The 17,939-nt window shown below is 43.6% G+C and overlaps 1 long non-coding RNA gene across 2 annotated transcripts in view; it reads right to left on the bottom strand.

The window, feature by feature from the left end:
• LOC138526528 (uncharacterized) overlaps positions 1-12,412 on the bottom strand; it is an 80,973-nt gene extending 68,561 nt beyond the window's left edge. The window contains exon 1 of one of the 2 annotated variants that reach the window (XR_011283608.1): positions 12,240-12,412. This is a non-coding gene — a long non-coding RNA (uncharacterized lncRNA). The remainder of the gene's footprint in view (positions 1-12,239) is intronic. The other variant, XR_011283609.1, reaches the window with a different exon arrangement.
• Positions 12,413-17,939: the final 5,527 nt, after the last annotated feature.

Raw genomic sequence — 17,939 nt, 5'->3', positions numbered from 1 at the left:
CAAGTGGCAGTGACAGTAATTAGTTTGGGCGATTTTCTGGAAGATTTACACCGGGATACCTCCCCAAGACTTAATGAGGCCCTGTATGTTTTATGCCAATGGAAAATCACTAATTTGTATTACAAAATACAAATATCTCTTAGTTGTGATCCCACATATCGCGCACAAACAATATTTCTTTGCATTCTGATTTTTCAAAAAAAGGGAATTTTATTCTTGATGCGATAATCTTGTGGTCAACCGACACGTGTTTCGACCCAAGGGATCATTTTCAAGGCTGGTGCGTTATTGTTCCTTGACCGTTAGGTAGGTTGGCTCTTGGTGGGGGGTTGGGGTAGGTGGGTTCCACTCCTTGAATAGGCTGGTTTGTCAGCATGTTACTGCTGCGAGCAACGACCCTTGTGGTGGCCCTCAAATATCTCTTGTCATAACTAATGTGGATGTCAAGAAACTCACACAGAATACATTTGCCGATGGATTAATGGCAATTAAAAGCAACGTGTCAAAAACATGCTAAAGGAGTTCAAGTGCCACTTTAATGAAGTAATCCAAGGGCCAGGAGAACATGCTTTTAATAATTTGTGTATGGATTATAATTGCATCGGAATAACTGCACCTTAGAATATGATGATCCAAAATTCAAGTGCCTCTGCTTACTATCCACATTACGTTCTCCTGTGGGTAGTGATAACGGTCCCATGTCATTTCATCATGGGATGGTTTTTCGTGGGGTTTTTTACAGCGATTTTTAATTGTGAAAATACCATCAAATTTTTGTTCAAATTATATTTGAGGGGGATCCGCCCAACCCCCCATTTTTTAAAAAATTCGAACATCCATGGCAGCCATTAGAAGAGAACTGGGCCTAGTGTCTCTTTTATCTATGGTCGACCAAAGTGCCATGAGATTCTACAGAAAAATAATCCTGGCGGACACGTTACCAGCATATAACATCATCAAGGATGAACTGGAAAGTGGCAAATGTAAAAGCCCTTAACAGTTGGGCTGAAAATAGAAAAGAGAAGCTAACCGAAATAGCACGCACAGAAAAAGAGCTTAAAGAAAATCCGGAGAGAATCAAACAAAAAATGGAAGAATGGATTGGATACATACGATTGAGAAAGCAGTAGAGAACAAACTCCTAACTCATCTCCCTCCAACGTTTAACAAATTGAAAAAAACGCTAAATTACTGTGCTAAATTTCTGGAAAAAAGCAAAAATAATTCTTTTCATGAAAGCTAGACTGAATCTACTGTTAACACAGGAAATCCTAACCATCCGGGGAGCTACAGGCAAAAAGGGATGCCGTCTATGTTAAAAGGCAGAGGTGGCAGAAACCCTGAAACATCTTGTAATAGATTGTCCTAATACCAAACAAATCAGATCTACCTACCTCTTACCTCTGATATTGAATCCATGGATGAAACAAAAAGGCGACCTATGGAACAGATTAATAGCCGGAGAAACCACCAGATGGACGGTGGCTATGGTGAACTTAATTGAAATAACATTCCGGCAGATCAATGCGGTAACAACTGCACCAACGCCCTCTTAGGAAGTGGAACCTGTCCAGTGGATGAAGAAGAAGAGGGAATTGTCTGATCACCCTAGAGGTATCAGTAGATCCGGAGGAAGGTCTCTGTGAAATTTAGACTTGGACTAACCAACTGCAATGGAAACTTTGATAAAATTCAGGTGTTCCCTGAATAAATTTTAAAAAAAGAAAAAAATGTAATGGGTTTTTTAGAAAAAGAATTGCAGTAAAAAACCCTGCGAAAAAACATCCCGCGATGAAAGGACGTCGTACCGTGATAACACCAGCCTTATAAATAAGAGATATATGCACCATGCATTTTTACTCCCTAAAAAACAAAAATGTTCCTAACAAAAATGAGAAACAATGAACATATCATTGCTTCAACCCACAAACATCCACTGATATTTTTTCAAATTAGTGACCAGCAGAGCAGTGGCATAGGAAGGAAGGAACTTTAATAATATTAATGCCCGATCTCAAAGGGAATTTTATGGGGAAAGAACATCTTTTAATAAGCAGAAAGTATCCCTATTGGCAAAGCTAATGACTTTTTTACTCCCTGAAAAATCATTTGACTCCAAGTAGGGAGAAGCATCTGATTAGAGCCCTGCTTGTCCCCCTGACATAGGGAGTGAAATGACATGACACATAATAAAGTGTATAGTTTTGCCCCAGTTTTGCCCACCCTTCCGCACCACAGCCTAGATAAAATTAAACAAGACCCTTACTGAGGTTTATTATGGAGCCCTGTTGAAGAAAACCACACATATATTCCTTTTAAGTTAATTGCATCAATACATCAGAGATACGAATGATTTAGTGCCTTCTTCTACAACTATGGATCCATCCTCTATAATTCTTTTGATAAGATGCAGGGAGATGCTGGAGACTGCACACACAGAACTCATGGTTGTATTGAAAAGCCCTCAGCAGTGTAGCATAGAAAGAAAAAGAAGGTGCCGTTGTCCGGATGGGTACTAGACTTTCCTATCCTTTAGCAAACAGCCAACATATTTCCTTCAGTGTACTGCCGAAACGTCTGACCTGGTCTTTGAAATTTGCTGCTTTGTTCATCACCTGCAAGGAGTGATGCTTTCACCCATACCCTTCCCCAGCCCTTGTGCTTGCCTCCAATACTAGTTGATAGAGCACTGTACAAAATGAAGGATTGTAGCAGTAAACACTCACTGGGATATTTGCAGACCCAAAATACTTTGCAAGCAAGGTATATTTAAATGCCTCAACATATGATGTGCATTTTAAAAATGTCATGACTCTGCATGTACACAATTCTTTTGCAGTGCATACAAGATTGTTTGCAGCATACCCCACCTTTATATCATTGTGTGGGATTAACACAAGTGCTCAGTGAAACTATTTTTCTATTGAAGCGAGTTACCATATAATGTGAAGGTTCATACCCAAAGGAACTCTGAACACTTGGAAATGATGCAGATTGTGTGAAAAGCATTCTCCACTCTGAATATCCGGTGCCATGATACTATGGACGAGTAATCCCAGGCATAGTCCATACCCATTATCCGTTGTAGGCTAAGTAAATGATATTGCAATGTTGCTCTCTACTTATAGGGTAATGTTAGTCATGCTAAAGTAGGAGACGCTGAACATCACATTTGTCTTTTCAAATTCTTTAGAGGGCAAATTAATATTTGAGTTTCATAATGCGGTAACTTACAAGTGGGCCGCTTCAAAGCACTTGCGTGACATATGTACAAAGAAGAGGAAGTATGGGATTTGGTTACACATCCAAGTAGCCTGCTTACTTACAGTCAGTATCCGATATTTGAGCTGGTAGTTATGTTATGTTATGTTAATTGGACTTATAACACGCCAAAGCCCACGGGCATCCAGGCGCCGAAAGACAGGAGTAATACGTGAGACTCAGTGATTATCCTAGTAAAAAGGAATTGTATTCAGCTGTTTGCGGAAGGCAAGATGGTCCTCTATCCTTCGTAGCTGTGGTAGGAGGGCATTCCAAGCTTGAGCACCATGAACATGGAAAGCCCGCCCTAAACCACAAGATCTTTTTATCCATGGCAATGCCAACAGGAACCCTTCAGTGGATCTTAAGCATCTCTTAGGTTGATAGATGTTAATCTTCTCCTTCAAATATAGAGGAGCATTTCCAAAGATACATTTGTGGCATGTAGTGAGCAGTTTGAATTGGATGCGAGCTGCCACCGGGAGCCAGTGGAGTTTTTTCTGGCAGCACTAGTGGGTTCAAAGCTTTTCATCTGAAAGATGATCCGCACAGCTGCATTTTGTATCTTCTGCAACTGTTGGATATCAGCTTTATTGGCCCCTCCCAGTAAGGCGTTACAATAGTCCACCCATGGTAGTTTCACGGCCCTTGCAAGTTTTCCACCGATATTAGCGTGGCTACTTGTCTTTAATGGTAGTTGGTGTTGGTAGTGATAGCTGTGACATGTGCCTCACGATCAAGACTGTCCTCCATATAAGTGCCTAAGGTCTTGACTTGCTGCACTATTTTAATTTGAATACCTTCTATGTTAAAATAGTCATATTTTTGACTTAATTCATATTGAGCATGCTGAGAGCCGAAGAGCATCAACTCGGTTTTAGCAGCATTTGAACAGAGCCAGTTTGCTGACATCCATTGTTTTATGACATAGTAGGCTACAGCTAGAGTTTGTTGATCAACATCATGGTTCCCAGTTATATTCAATACCAACTGAAAATCATCTGCGTAATTACAGAAAAAAGATCCCCAGAGATTCCAGCTCAACACATAGGGGAGAATGTAAATGTTGAACAGCAAGAGAGAGAGACATGCCCCTTGGGGAACTCCACATGTTATAGTGTGTGGCTCGGAGGCACAGTCACCCCAATGGACACGTGACTTGCGGCCCTCCAGAAAAGATCTAAGCCAAGTGATGGCATTATTGGAGAGTCCGCCAACAGACGCCATCCTTGCAAGCAAGATTTTATGGTCCAGCAAGTCAAAGGCTGACGATAGATCCAACAGCATCAGCAGCCCTGACTTGCTGTGTTTCAGCTGACCAAGCATGTGTGTTTGTGAATCCAACAATGCTGTCTCGGTTCCATGGAAACTCCGGAAGCCTGATTGCTTTGCGTGCAATTTACCAGTATCAAGTACATAAGATTGCAGCTGTGTAGTAGATGCCTTGTCTATGAGCTTGAGGGAAAATAAAGTATTTGTGATGGGTCTTAAATCAGCCGCATCCAACGGGTCCAATCCCGTTTTTTTTTGCAGAGGGGTAACTGCCCCATTTTTAATCGAGTGAGGAATGGAGCCGGTATGAAAGGAATAACTGACAAACCGACAAAGAAACGACGCAACCTATTCTCGATGCTTCAATATATATTTAGAGGGGAACATTTCCCAAGGACAATTAGTAGGGTGCATGTTTTTTAGTAACTTCAGCATTTCAATTAAATTGGGTTCAATAAAATTAAAGTTAGACTATATAGTGTGGGTGATGCTTTTGGTTAGGCACAATGAGTAACAGAAATTCTGGCGCGTGAAGGTTATTCATGTTACTACAAACACAAAACAAGTGGATGTAGGTATACGTCTGCAAACCTTTCACAGAGCCAAGAGAGGAAGAGTCAAGGTTGTCCGGCAGTATCTTACTGTACTCTCGAGCAGAAGTTAGAGGCATAAGGTGAAAGTGTGGTAGAGTCAGGTTTAGGAGTCATGGGTGGGGAGGGAATGTTTTTAGTTAATGTGTGCAGGCATATCCTGGTTAGATTCTTCTGTTCATGGAACCAGTTTTTCATATTAGTTTTTACTACTTGTGTTGTATTTTGCTGCTAGGGATTTTAGGTGCATAGTAGTGTAATGCAAATTAGCAGAATATCAAGAATAGTTGCTTATTTTAAGAGAAAGAAAATTTCAGTTAATTGCTGTGTCTTGTGCCTTATTAAATCTTCTTGAATAGGTGAGAATTTTCTGCATGCGCTGCTAAAATTCTTCTGAGCGGCACCCAGAAGGAAGCTGGGCAAGCGCACATGCGCACAGCTTAGAGGGAACATTGGTTACCAGTATAAATTAGCTAGGCTTCCTGATCTCTACAAAGGAACATCTTAAAACTCAAAAGGGGAGGATGGAGGAGGAAACTTAATCGATCGATTAGTCTGATGAAAATAAATAGGAACCTCTGTGCATACTCTAATCAAGCTATACAAACTTAAGGTAAAGGCAGCAACATTGAATGGATGTGAATTAATACTCTGCGGATCGGTCCTTCCTAGATCGCCTAGAAATCAAAATATGAAAGACAGTGCTGAATCTTCCAAAATCTACTCGGATCAGTGTAATTAGATTAGAACTGGGTTGGACATCATGGTGGGCACAACACATTAAAAGATCTCTGTCTCTGCTAACCAAATAAGGGAATGTGAAAAACAGTCACTGGCCTTCTATGTAAAATAAAGCATGCAAACTGTCTCTGATCATTAAAATCAAATTTTATAAACATTGCAAGACCTTTACAACTATGATACAACTGGAGAACCAGGAGAGCCCCTTTGTCATAAAAAACAAAATAAAGCAGTGGGAAAGAATGTCTGATTATGAGGATCTTGGCAGGTTGCAATTATATAAAAACAATCAAGACCTTTGTACCCCGTCAAATGAACTCAAACCTTATATACAAAAATGTACCTCCAAGAAGCACATTGATCTTTATCTAAGATTGCGTCTTAATATTCTCCTGACAATGAAAGTCGTGGGGCCAAAACTTCAGATTTGTAGAGAAATGTGAGGCTGCCGTGCTTGTGGCCTAGCTCCGATTTAATCCCTGTTTCATTTGGTCTTGGAATGCTCAGCATTTCAAGACAAAATAACCCGTCTCCTGGGAGACATTACCCACTCGATCTCCCGGGTACTTTCAGGTAACCTTTGGGTAAGACTCATGATGACTACGAATGAGAGTCTAATAATTGCCCTCACAACCTTCCTGACGCATATATTTGTGGAACTAAAAAACAAAATGCTGCAGGGAGAAGAAGATTGGAGAGCGAACTGGGAAGTCAAGGAATCCACCCACGGGGTCCTGACAGGTTTAGGATGGTGTGACTTATGAGTGACAAGGAGGACAGTCTTAACTTATGTTACAGCTTATACTCGAATAGGAATGCGGAATTTGTGTGGTAATGGATCTACTCCTATGACAGTTTAATGGATAACTCTAGTATATGACTGAGCTATGTTTGCAATATATCTAATATTTCTGTTTGTCACAGGATAATGTGCATTTGGTTTCATTTTATTGTAGTGTAAAAGTTTATTGTATAAACTAAACACACTGTTTCTTTTTAATTAAAAAAAAAGAAAAAAAAGAAAATTTCACGTTACACATTTTCCACACAGGAAATGTGCTCTTATTCCTTCTAGGCTCCCAGCTCTAATTCTTGGTGATGATTCTTGTGCTTGTCTTTTATTGGTCTTGTTATGTTTGATTACTAAATCACGAATGCTTGTGCTCATTTTGTAGGAAAATTGGAGTTACTCGTGTTCAGAATGGGCCAGTTCTTTTGATACGTTTTTGAATTGTGTAAGAGAGTGTAGTATAAGTAGTAACTACCACCATAGGTATGTTGTTCTCTTTTAAGTTTCCCTCTTTGGGTTCCAGTAAAGATGACCTATTGTTGGTGCCTGCTCTTCTGTCTGTATTCTTGAATTGATGCTCTTTAAAGCCTATATGTGTACCCTATATGTGTACCTTTGTGTTCGATTTTAATGGTGTCTTCTTTATATGCCTTTTTGTGGGTGTGTTATGCCTCCGTCGTAAACATTGTACAAAAGTAATATTTTCTTTTATATGTTTTGGATGTTGGCAGTTTTTTTATGTAATAAGGCATTTGAGATATTTCCACTGTGAGATCATGTCACTGTGAGACTTTACCATTGTAAGATTTTGCCACTGTGAGGTCTTGCCACGGTGTGGTCTTGCCACAGTGTGGTCTTGCCACTGTGAGATTTTGGCACTGTGAGATTTTGGCACTGTTAGATTTTGCCACTGTGAGATTTTGCCACTGTGACTCATTTGCCACTTGGGGGGTTTGCCACAGTGAGGTTCTGCCACTGTGGGTTTTTGCCATTGTGAAATTTTGTGACTGTGTGATGTTGCTGCTGTGAGACTTTGCCACTGTGACTCTTGCACTGTGGAATTTTGCCATTGTGGGGTTTTTGACGCGGTGATATGGTGCCAATGTGAGTTTTTTTTTCAAATGAGAAATGTTGCCCATATGAGATTCTGCAACTTTGAGATGTTGCAAGTCCGAGATTTTGCCACTGTGAGATTTTGCCATTTTTAAATTGTACAACACTGATATTTTAACACTATCAGGCCTAGCCATTGTGAATTCATGCCAGTGTGTTTTTGCCACCATACAATTTTACCACTGCAAGAATTTACCATTGCAAGATATTGCCACTGAGATGTTTTACTACTGAGAAATATGTCCACTGTGAGACTTTACCACTGTGAGACTTTACCAGTGTGAGATCTTTTCAATGTGAGATCTTGCCACTGTGAGACTTTGCCACTGAAATATTTTGCCAATGTAAGGTCCTGCCACTGTGAGGCTTTGCCACTGTGAGTTTTTAATGCAGTGAGGTCTTGCTACTGTGGGATTCTGCCACTGAGATTCTCCCACTGTGAGATTCGACCATTGTGAAACTTCTAACACACTGAGATTCTGAGATTTTACCACTGCTTGATTTTACCATTGTGAGATTTTGCCACTGTGAGAGTGTTGGTATTGAGAAATGTGGTCACTGTGAGACTTTACCAGTGTGAAATCCTAACACTGTGAGATCTTACCACTGAGAGTCTTTAGCACTGTGAGAATTTACCATTGTGTGAGGTTTTGCCACTGTGAGGGTTTACCAACTGAGGTCTTACCACTGTCAGGTCTTGCCATGTCAGGTCTTGCCACTTTGAGATTCTGCCACTGAGATTTTCTCACTGTGAGATTTTTCATTGTTAGATGTTACAATTGTTAGATTTTACAGCTGTGGGATTTTTCCTCTGTTAGATTTTGCACTGTGAGGTTTTGCCACTTTGAGACTTTGCCACTGTCCGATCATGCCATTGTCAGATCCAACCACTGTGAGACTTCTACCACACTGAGATTTTAACACAGTGAGACCTTGCCTTTGTGTGTTCATGCTATTGAGTGATTTTACCTCTGCAAGATACTGCCACTGAGACATTTTTCCACTGTGGAATTTTGCCACTGGGAGATTTTGCCTATGTGAGGTTTTACCACTGTGAAGTTATTGCCATTGTCAGAGTTTGCCACTGTGATGGTTTGCTGATAATATTCTTATGCAATACTCTCCCACTATAATCCACCACCAATGATATAGTCTGTCACTTTTAGTCTGGCACGCCACACCATAGTTGATCACAGGAGCAGCCCTGCCTTGAGGATACTATACTCCAGTGAGACTTGCCTGCTGTTGTTACTGTGCCCCTGCCATATCGTGTTGCTGAGATTATGTCCACTGATTTTATGCACAGCAACACTATCCCCAGGTATAATCACGCCCAGTAAATGTTGTGCTCCTGCGATACTCTGACCCTGAAATATTTTGCCCCTGCAATACTTTGCCCCTACAATATTCTTCCCCCTGAGGTATACTCGTGAGGTATTGTATCCCTGCGATACTGCACCACTGCCTAATGCACCTCTGTGATATGGCACCCCCTTGCATTACATCCTCCCACACTACTCCCCTGTGACATCTTTAGCCCCGAGACACCTTAAGCCCTGTGATCCCTGTGGCATTGATATTATCCTCTAATCAACAAATTACAAACAGCTAGTTTGGACAGTCTAGAAAAATGCTACTTAAATATTGCTGGCTGTGATGTCAAACAACGAGGACAATCAACCAAGAAAAGAACGTATCGCACATGTCCTTGTGTTCAAAATGTGCACTTCCCAATGTTTTTTTGTCAGGATGACCAATTGCGAGTGGTGATGGAACCTAAAAGCTATATCGCAACAAGGCAACTGGTTACCCCTACCTCACCAGCACACCTGCCAACAATAGTACTCTCCCAAGGCTGTATAACCTACAGCATTATATCATACACACAATCCTTTTCATTACAGAACCTTAATAAGAGATTCTATGTATTCTAAAAAGCAGATGTGTTAGATATGGTTATACCACATCACCTACTAACCACAAGACACCAATTTGTTTTTTGATATTTGTAATGTTTGATCTAATCTTTGGTAATTGTTACCATTGACTCAAGTTAATTGTAATATGTAGTTATAGTTGTATGTATGTATTTTTACTATGGTATTTGCAATTTGATGAAAATAAAATGAATACTTTTCTATTTTTGTATAGAAAAGGTTTTTGTAGATGCCCAAAAACACAAGCAACAACTCAACCAACCAACAAACTCCAGAAACATCCTCAACACTTAACGACTTCACACCAATTTAAAAAAAATGTCCTAACGTAGAGAAGCACACAAACAAAGCTGGATTGCCAGTAGACCCTTTCCCATCAGACATCACCCAAGAGACACCTGCAGAATACTTCCGGAACCTCATGAACCATTTGCTGACAACTTGAGCCGTACCACAGAGTTTCAAAGCGGTACACATTAATCCACTCCTCAAATAGCCTTGGGAAACACAGAAGACTTAACCAACTGCCTGCTTATTCCAAACATCCTTTACTTGGCGAAACTCCTAGAAACCTACTTATACGAGCAAATCCTGAAACATGTAGAAAGCATCCTGACACTGGACCGGGCACAAATCTGTTTCAGAGCCATGAGAGGAATTTAATCAGCACTACTATTCATCTGGGACGACCTAAAAACTAACTCCAACTCCAACATCACCTCAAAAATAATTCTACTGAACCTTTCAGCATCCTTCAACACAGTCCAACACTAAACCCTCAACAAAAGACTCCAAGAAATAGGGATCAGGAACACGACTTTGCTATGGATAAAGTCCTTCCTAACATAAATAATGGACACAACCTGGCTACAGCCTTCAGCTCAGCACAACACACACCAACCTGGGGGATTCTACCTCAAGGTACATCCTTCTTGCCACTACTCTTCAACTCTTCAGCATCTACATTACCCGACTCATCAAACTTATCAAAAGATATGGACTCACTTGCTACACCTACAGATATGGCACGCATTGACGTCATGGAGGCTTTGAAACAGTGGGCCTCATTCCGAGATTGGTGGTAGTCATGCCGCTATTTGCGCCATGTCTCCCACCAATAATGGGTCTGGCACCGGTGTAGTTCAATGGGGACTTACCGGTGTAGTCCGACCATGGTGGGACCGGTAAATCCCGATTGAACATGCCATTCCCCATTCCCATTTGAGCCCCCATAGGGCTCAATGGGAATGGGGAGTGCGCTAATAACGGGCTCGCAACTTGCAAGCCCATTATTAGCGCCCTGGTCCCTTAGCGGGACCCGTAAGGGACTTGTGGTCAGACCACACGTTCCTTACGGTCCCCGCCAAGGGACCTTGGAATAGGGCGGTAAGGGATTACGGGCAACGGTCTCCTTACTGGTGCCCGGTATCCCTTACCGCCCACCTTGTAATGGCCCCCAGTATATTCTTATTGTATATGCACCTAACAAGCAAGCAATAAATAAATGAATAAATACATTTCACCAAAATACCTGCTGAAGTGACATCATTTTACCCTGCTCCCAAGTGATATCACATGAAGTGATGACACACGACCTTTCACCCCTTGACAACACAGGAAGGGCTATCACATAGCATTGTCCCTCAATACACTAAGAAAATAGTGTTATATCACTGTAATATTATATACATTTCATACAATAATGGATCACCATATGTAGCATTAATATCAGTGTGTAAAGGGCTATATTACCACATTACTGTGAATGTAAGCAGACATCCAACACAACAACCTGGACTGTTGTACATCACTCCGGCTAAACTGTAAATAGACTCATCTCGACATCCAGTGTCTGCCAAGTGTCTGGCCATAGACTGGAAACAGCAACTGACCAATAAAGTCCAACCAGAAGACAATCAGAGGATGCACCACTTCACACTTTTACACTTGGACAATATGCACAGGGATTTTCTTGTCAACAGTGCACTTTGAGCCCTTGCAAAGGAAACCAAGCCCATCAGTCACCCAGAGGCTGAATATCCCCCAACCATTTTCACCACAGGTACTCCACCACCCACTGTGAATCGCCAAGGGCCCTTCGTCAACAGCTTTAAATGTCTGGCACCCAATCTCACCCTCCAACACCTTACACGTCGAATGCCTTGCTCCAACACCTTCATGTTTACAGAGTGCCACCCTCCAGCAATTTAACTCTCCAGCATTCTCCAACACCATAAACCTCAAGCAAACTAGAAAAAGGACACATCAAGTTGGACTGAGCAGACATACATAAGAAAATTATGGGAGAGGTCAAAGAGCAAGTTGAGGAGGCAAGAAGAGGGAAAGACAGCGAGAAGGAAGGAGAGAGAGCGAGATGGCGGTGGGATGGGTAGAGGTAGGGCGTGTTAATAAAGAGGAAGGACAGCGTGGCACAGGAAAATACGGTTCTGAGGTGTGAAATAAACTCCTTAGTGCACTCAGGAATATGCATTTCACCTTTCAAAATCTACAATTATCAGGCGACAAGAAAATTACCTTTGGGTTAAAACGTCTCCTACCATGAGGTCGTGTTTTAGTAGGCTGCCGCAGGAAACTCCCAAACTTCGGTAAATGGTCACATGCCAAACTCGCTGCCCTTCCTGCAGAGGTCTGTATGGCACGTGGCTGTGTGCCCTCCCCCTGCTTCGTTAGGTAGGCCATTCCATGTGGTCGCTGTAAAAAAAAAATGGAGCAAATTTCGTAAACACGTCAAAGATCATTTCCTCTCATAAAGCATGAAATCTACGTAGCTAGGAAAGGGGGGGCCCCGGTGAATGCAAAGCGTTTCCCCGTGGGGTCATTTTGGGCGCTGTACAGGCCGCCTGCATGCAGAGCGCCTCAGGGAGTATATAGGGGGCAGGGATGGTTCGTGAGCAAGCGACAGTTGAGACGAGAGTTTGTCCTAGGTCACGGCTCCCGAGCCTTCCCTGCGTGGGTCTGGTCAGGCAGAGATAGTTGCGGAAGGAGGCAGTTAGTTGGTGAATTGGCGAGGTATTGTGTTGGTAGCAGTAGGTTTATACTGGTAAAGGTACATTTTAATTAGCCGGGGGTTCTGTAAATAAAGTACCCCCCACTTACCGTTTGCGCCTCCCGCTGGGCGCGGCATACAGCTTGGGCGGGTGGGAGCGGGGTCCGTGGTTTTGTGTGTTGCCGTCAGAGGGAGTGAGGAGGACGTCTGTGGTACCTGGGTCTTGTGTTGTGTGGGGGGCAGGTCCGCCCGCACAGCCCTATCCGGCTGTGTCTGGAGCAAGGATAGTCGGTGCCGGCAGGGGTGGGCGGGTCGGGAGGGAATTGAGAGCACTTCAGTGCACAGAGAAAAAGGTTTCCCCTGCACGTCCTTTAGACCGGCCGCACAGGCTGCTGTGCTGTCACAGCTCCGCGGGGAGAGTGCGGTGCCCGCCGCAGCAGCCAGGGGGCAGTGCTGCAGCCTTCAGAGGGCCGGCACGCTAACAGTAGGGAATGTAGCTTTAGAGAGCACAGGTCCGATCTCAGGTACACTGCAGTGCATGCAGAGCACATTCAGAGAGTGGTACAGGGATGCGTGAGCAGTCATTGTACTCTCTGAGTGGCAGGCAGCACAAAACAAATAAAAAAATATGCAGAATAGGAAATAATACAGCATATAATATTGAGCTATTTGGGTATTTTAGGGGTTTCCATTGAGTCACAGGGGGGGGCATATTTTGGTTTCAATTAGAAGTGTGCACCCCCCAGACTCTTTTTAGGGCAGTCGAGTGGGGAGGCATCTTGCTCGGGGGCCTGTGTATATTTTGGGAGCAAATAGGGGTGGTGGCACACAGTGAAGCTGAGCTGGTGCAGCAAGATGCCAGGGTAGGGGTCAAAGTAAATGGGTTGGGTTGATGCCCAGGCTCTGAGGAAGGCCTTGGATATTATCAGCAGGGCAACCAAAGCCCAGCTTGAGGGGGGCGGTGGGTGAGGTTACGGTGGAGAAGGGGGTCGGTGGGGGGAGGACACAGCGGAGAGCGGTGGCAGACGGTCCCCTCGCGGCAGTGGTGACAAGCAGCCCTGCGGCCGGTAGAGGGGCGGTTTCGGATAAAGGGGTCAGTAGGAGCAGAAAGGAGATCTCCAGAAGAGCATCCAGGGGGCGAAGGGAGGCAGGTGAGGGGTCAAGGAGGGTGTTGGGAGAGGCTCAAGGTAAGGTGGTCTGGACAAAGTGGTTGCTGAGGAGGGTTTGGAGTGGGGGCGGTGAATGAAGGGGCAGTGAATGGGAGGGTCTAGGAAGAAGCTTAACAGGTAGACAGGGAAGTTTGTAGTGCGGCAGGGGCGCAAGTGCTGGATCACGGGGAAGTGACATTTGAGGATTTTCGTTTTCGAGAGGATGGAGTGCAGTTATCGGTATATGGAAACAGTTATTAATTAGTGGATGCGACGTTGGCGGTGCTGGACATAATAAAAATGGGACATAGAGGAAAGGTTAGGTTAGGTGGGGTAGAAAGAACACCTTAGGGGAGGGTTTCTCTGGTGCCGGGGACATGGCCCATTGGAGGAGGGGTGGGGGAAGCACAATGGGGTACTAGCGCAGTAAAGGAAGGGTATGGTGCTGTTTACACGAACGGGCTACCGCAGGGGTACAAAGAGGGGGAACAGATATTGAAGGAGGGGCATGGCCTCAGGGAGAAAGGGGGAATGAAGGTTGAGAGTATTTTAAGGAGACGGAAGGGAGCAAGAGATAGGAAGGCAGGAATTTGAAATGCTTTAATTATTTAATTGTGGGGGAATGGAAATTGTTTATTTATTTAATTGTTTGACAATTGTTAAAACGATTACTTAGTCTGTAAGGCCAGGGAGCCAAGGTAGCGTTTCTTTGTGAGCTGTGGCCTGTCACATTAAAGCAACCTTTTCAAATTTAAAGCGAGTCTGGGTATTTTTGTGCAGTGAGCCCAAAAGCATGAATGGAAGTCTGCGGTAGAACTTGAAGCGGGTCAGGTCTCAGAGGGCCCTACACAGGCTGTATTTCGGTTCCGGTGGGAAAAGCACGGTTAGGGGACCTATGGCAGAGGAGTTTTTTTTCCTATTTTGTGACTCGAGCGACTCATAGCATAGCATGCTGTTCTTTACGTGCCATGCTTTACAAAATGGAGCAGGTACAAGAGCAATAAAGCAGTCCTCCCACACGTCATAGAAGTGTGTGCAGAGTGATAGAATACATGTTTCAAAAAGCGCTATTTTGGTTGCTTTTGCCAATCTCCCGTAAACTTTGCTTTGCGGCAACTTAAAATTATTTTTTGTGGAAAAATTTTGGATAGTTGTACAAAATAAATACTTTGAAAGCATTTGCTCATAGCACCGTGGGGCATTTATATGTTACAACGATCAAAATAGTACGCATACATTGCCCAACTCACTTCCTATAATATGTCCATTCAACTGACAAGCGTTCCAGGGCCTAATGAGAATGGGGCAAATTACCTACACATAAGCGAATGTCTCACGGTGATGGGTTCGAAAGGGTGTTTAACTGCATTTTTTGATGACCTCTCAAGGAAATGTTTCCTCTGTAAAGCTGGCGGGTGTAGAAGGAGAGCTAGACACGCCTGGAAGACACAGCGCCACGGCTTGTCGAGGCGGAGTGCTTTTGGAAAGTGTCCTGCCGCTGCCTCCGCCCACGATTGTGGGTCTTGACAGAGATCGCTCACGATATTGCTAAAGTGGGGACAAATTGCATAGCAGCAAATCTTTGGAACTCTCTCCCTGAGGAAGTTTAGCACGTCCTTGAGTTGATGAAGTTCGGAGGGAAAAATACACGTCTTGTTGTACAGCCTTGCTCTGCAATTTGCGCTACTAAACGAAGCGCGCACTTCTTATAATTTCTGTGTGTGCCCAATGTCATTTGGAATATGCTCCTTTATTATTTTTTATACAGTGTTCTGCTCCAATTTATTTATGTTTTCTTGATACCCGCGGCAGTTCATTCATTCCTGCTTTTATTCTGCGCATTTTGAGACGTGTCACTTTATGCCTCGCATCGCAGATGCCCCAGTCCTCCTCAACCCTCCTCACCCCTCGACTTACCTGAGGCACAGGGCTCGCTCAGCTCGCTGCGCGACACACATGGCACACCACAAGTGCTGCCAAGCAGAGTCATAAGACAAAATGGAGGACAGAGCCCAAGATAGGCTCGTAACAGTTGTTTTTGCCACGCCCCTAGCACAGGGGTCGCAAGGGATTGGTGGGGCTCACAAATTAAAAGCCAGGGGTTGCAACAGTGACCCCAGGAGACCCCAGGATGACATCCATGATGGCACGCAAATCATGAATACATTTAATAATACCAGAGAACTAGACCAAATCCTTACCAACTGCCTCACTCAAATAAATGGATGGATGAGGTCCAACAACGTGAAACTCAACCCGGGCAAAACAGAAATCATGATCACGCTCAACAACCCATCGACCCAACATCGCATTTCATCGCCTAATGAAATGGGAAACCGACTGGAATCTTCCAAAGTAGATACAAATCTCAGAATATTAATGGGCAGTGACCTAACATTTGAACCACAAGTCAATGCAGTGGTAAATGTATGGTTCTTCCATCTATGCACAATCAACAGATGCTTCCCTTCCTCACAGTCTCACACAGAACACGTGCCATCATCGCCCTCATCATGTCAAGAATAGACTACGCCAACAGCATCTACCCCAGAATGCCAGACTACCTTACCAAACAACTACAACAGATACAGAGCACAGCAGTAAGACTACTCCTCAAACTCACTAAGACAAAACACATCAAACCAACACTGAGATCCCTACACTGGCCAGTCAAATAAAGGAGTTACTTCAAAACACTTTGCGTAACAGACAGAGAAATCCATGGCCAAGGAGGGGAAGTTCATACAAGAACACACCTCCATCCACAGACCCAAACGACTCCTGAGATTCAGCAACGAGATACACCTATAACCAAAGCAATATTCAAAACTGAAGTATGGTGGATCAGCCTTCTAATGCATCTCAGCACATTTCTGGAACTCACTCCCCAAGCAACTATGAACAACAGAAGAACGCCTAACCTTTAGAAAACTACTAAATATATGTCTCTTTAACTCACCAATCTAAACACAAAGAGATGCACTCAACAATAAAGACACCACAAACCATGGGACCCTCATAACCGGCTAAACTGAACTGGGCAGGCCCAGCAAAAGAAATCATAATCTAGCTAATGAGCATATAAAATAATTAAGCCAAAACAAAACAATGGGCCTCCTTACAAGTTTGCCAATATCCTGGCGGTAAATCCGGCAGGATACCGGCAAACTGAAATATTGATACTGCCACTCGATCTGGCGGTATTACCATCGGATTACAAGTGCAAGTGTCAATGGTAAATTCCCATCCCATGGAGTCCCATTGGACTCTGCAGGGGATTTTGACGATATAACCGGCATCGGTAATACTGGTGCCAGTAACACCAGTAATTTTTGACAGTACGGTGCTAGGATTACCTCCAGCTGTTTGCTGGAGGTAATTCCAGCACTTCAGCGGCAAACTTGTAGTTGTCTGGTGCAGAAACATGTTGGTTTATGGTAATACCGGCACATTAATTCGGTACAACGTCCTTTCATAGCCGGTCATTTCAAAGCCTGGCATTTAAACCTGCACATTATCACACAAATCTTCATCACATTGTTTGGGGAGGGGGGGTGGGAAAGGGCAGATAGGGGCTTGGGTGGTAGGAAATAGGTAAAAATAGGTGGGAGAGGGTGGGTTTGGGTGGGGTAAACCCCCCCAAAAATCTGTGAACATTTTCGTTATAATGTACACAGTGGTCGAAGTGAGCGGGAGCAGTCGGGAGCGTTGCTCCTTTACTTTCTTTAATTACCTTTTACAGCGCCTATATTTTTATTTAAAAAAGAAACCGTTCTGGAATGTTTTGTTTTAAAATAAAAGTGTAGGAAGAAGTTGAAAGTTGTACTTTCAGTGCACTGCATGGAACGTTCCATTAAACAGCGGTTGAAGTGTTTGGGGAGATGTATTCTGTGTACGAGGGGACGTGGCGATTGGGTTTGTGGGGAGCGGGGGCAGGTCAGCAGGGAACATAGCTCCACTACTTCTTTTCGTACACTTTGACCACTGAATGTACACGTTTAAATGCTAGGCGTTGAAATTTCCGGCGATGAAAGAACATAGAACCATTCATTCTGACTAGCCAACTTTTAATGAGGCCCA

This window comes from Ambystoma mexicanum, chromosome 7p, assembly GCF_040938575.1.
Source record: "Ambystoma mexicanum isolate Mex_15411 chromosome 7p, UKY_AmexF1_1, whole genome shotgun sequence".
NCBI lineage: Eukaryota > Metazoa > Chordata > Amphibia > Caudata > Ambystomatidae > Ambystoma > Ambystoma mexicanum.
Note: the sequence above shows the minus strand (reverse complement) of the source record. Positions and strands in the feature narration are given on the sequence as shown.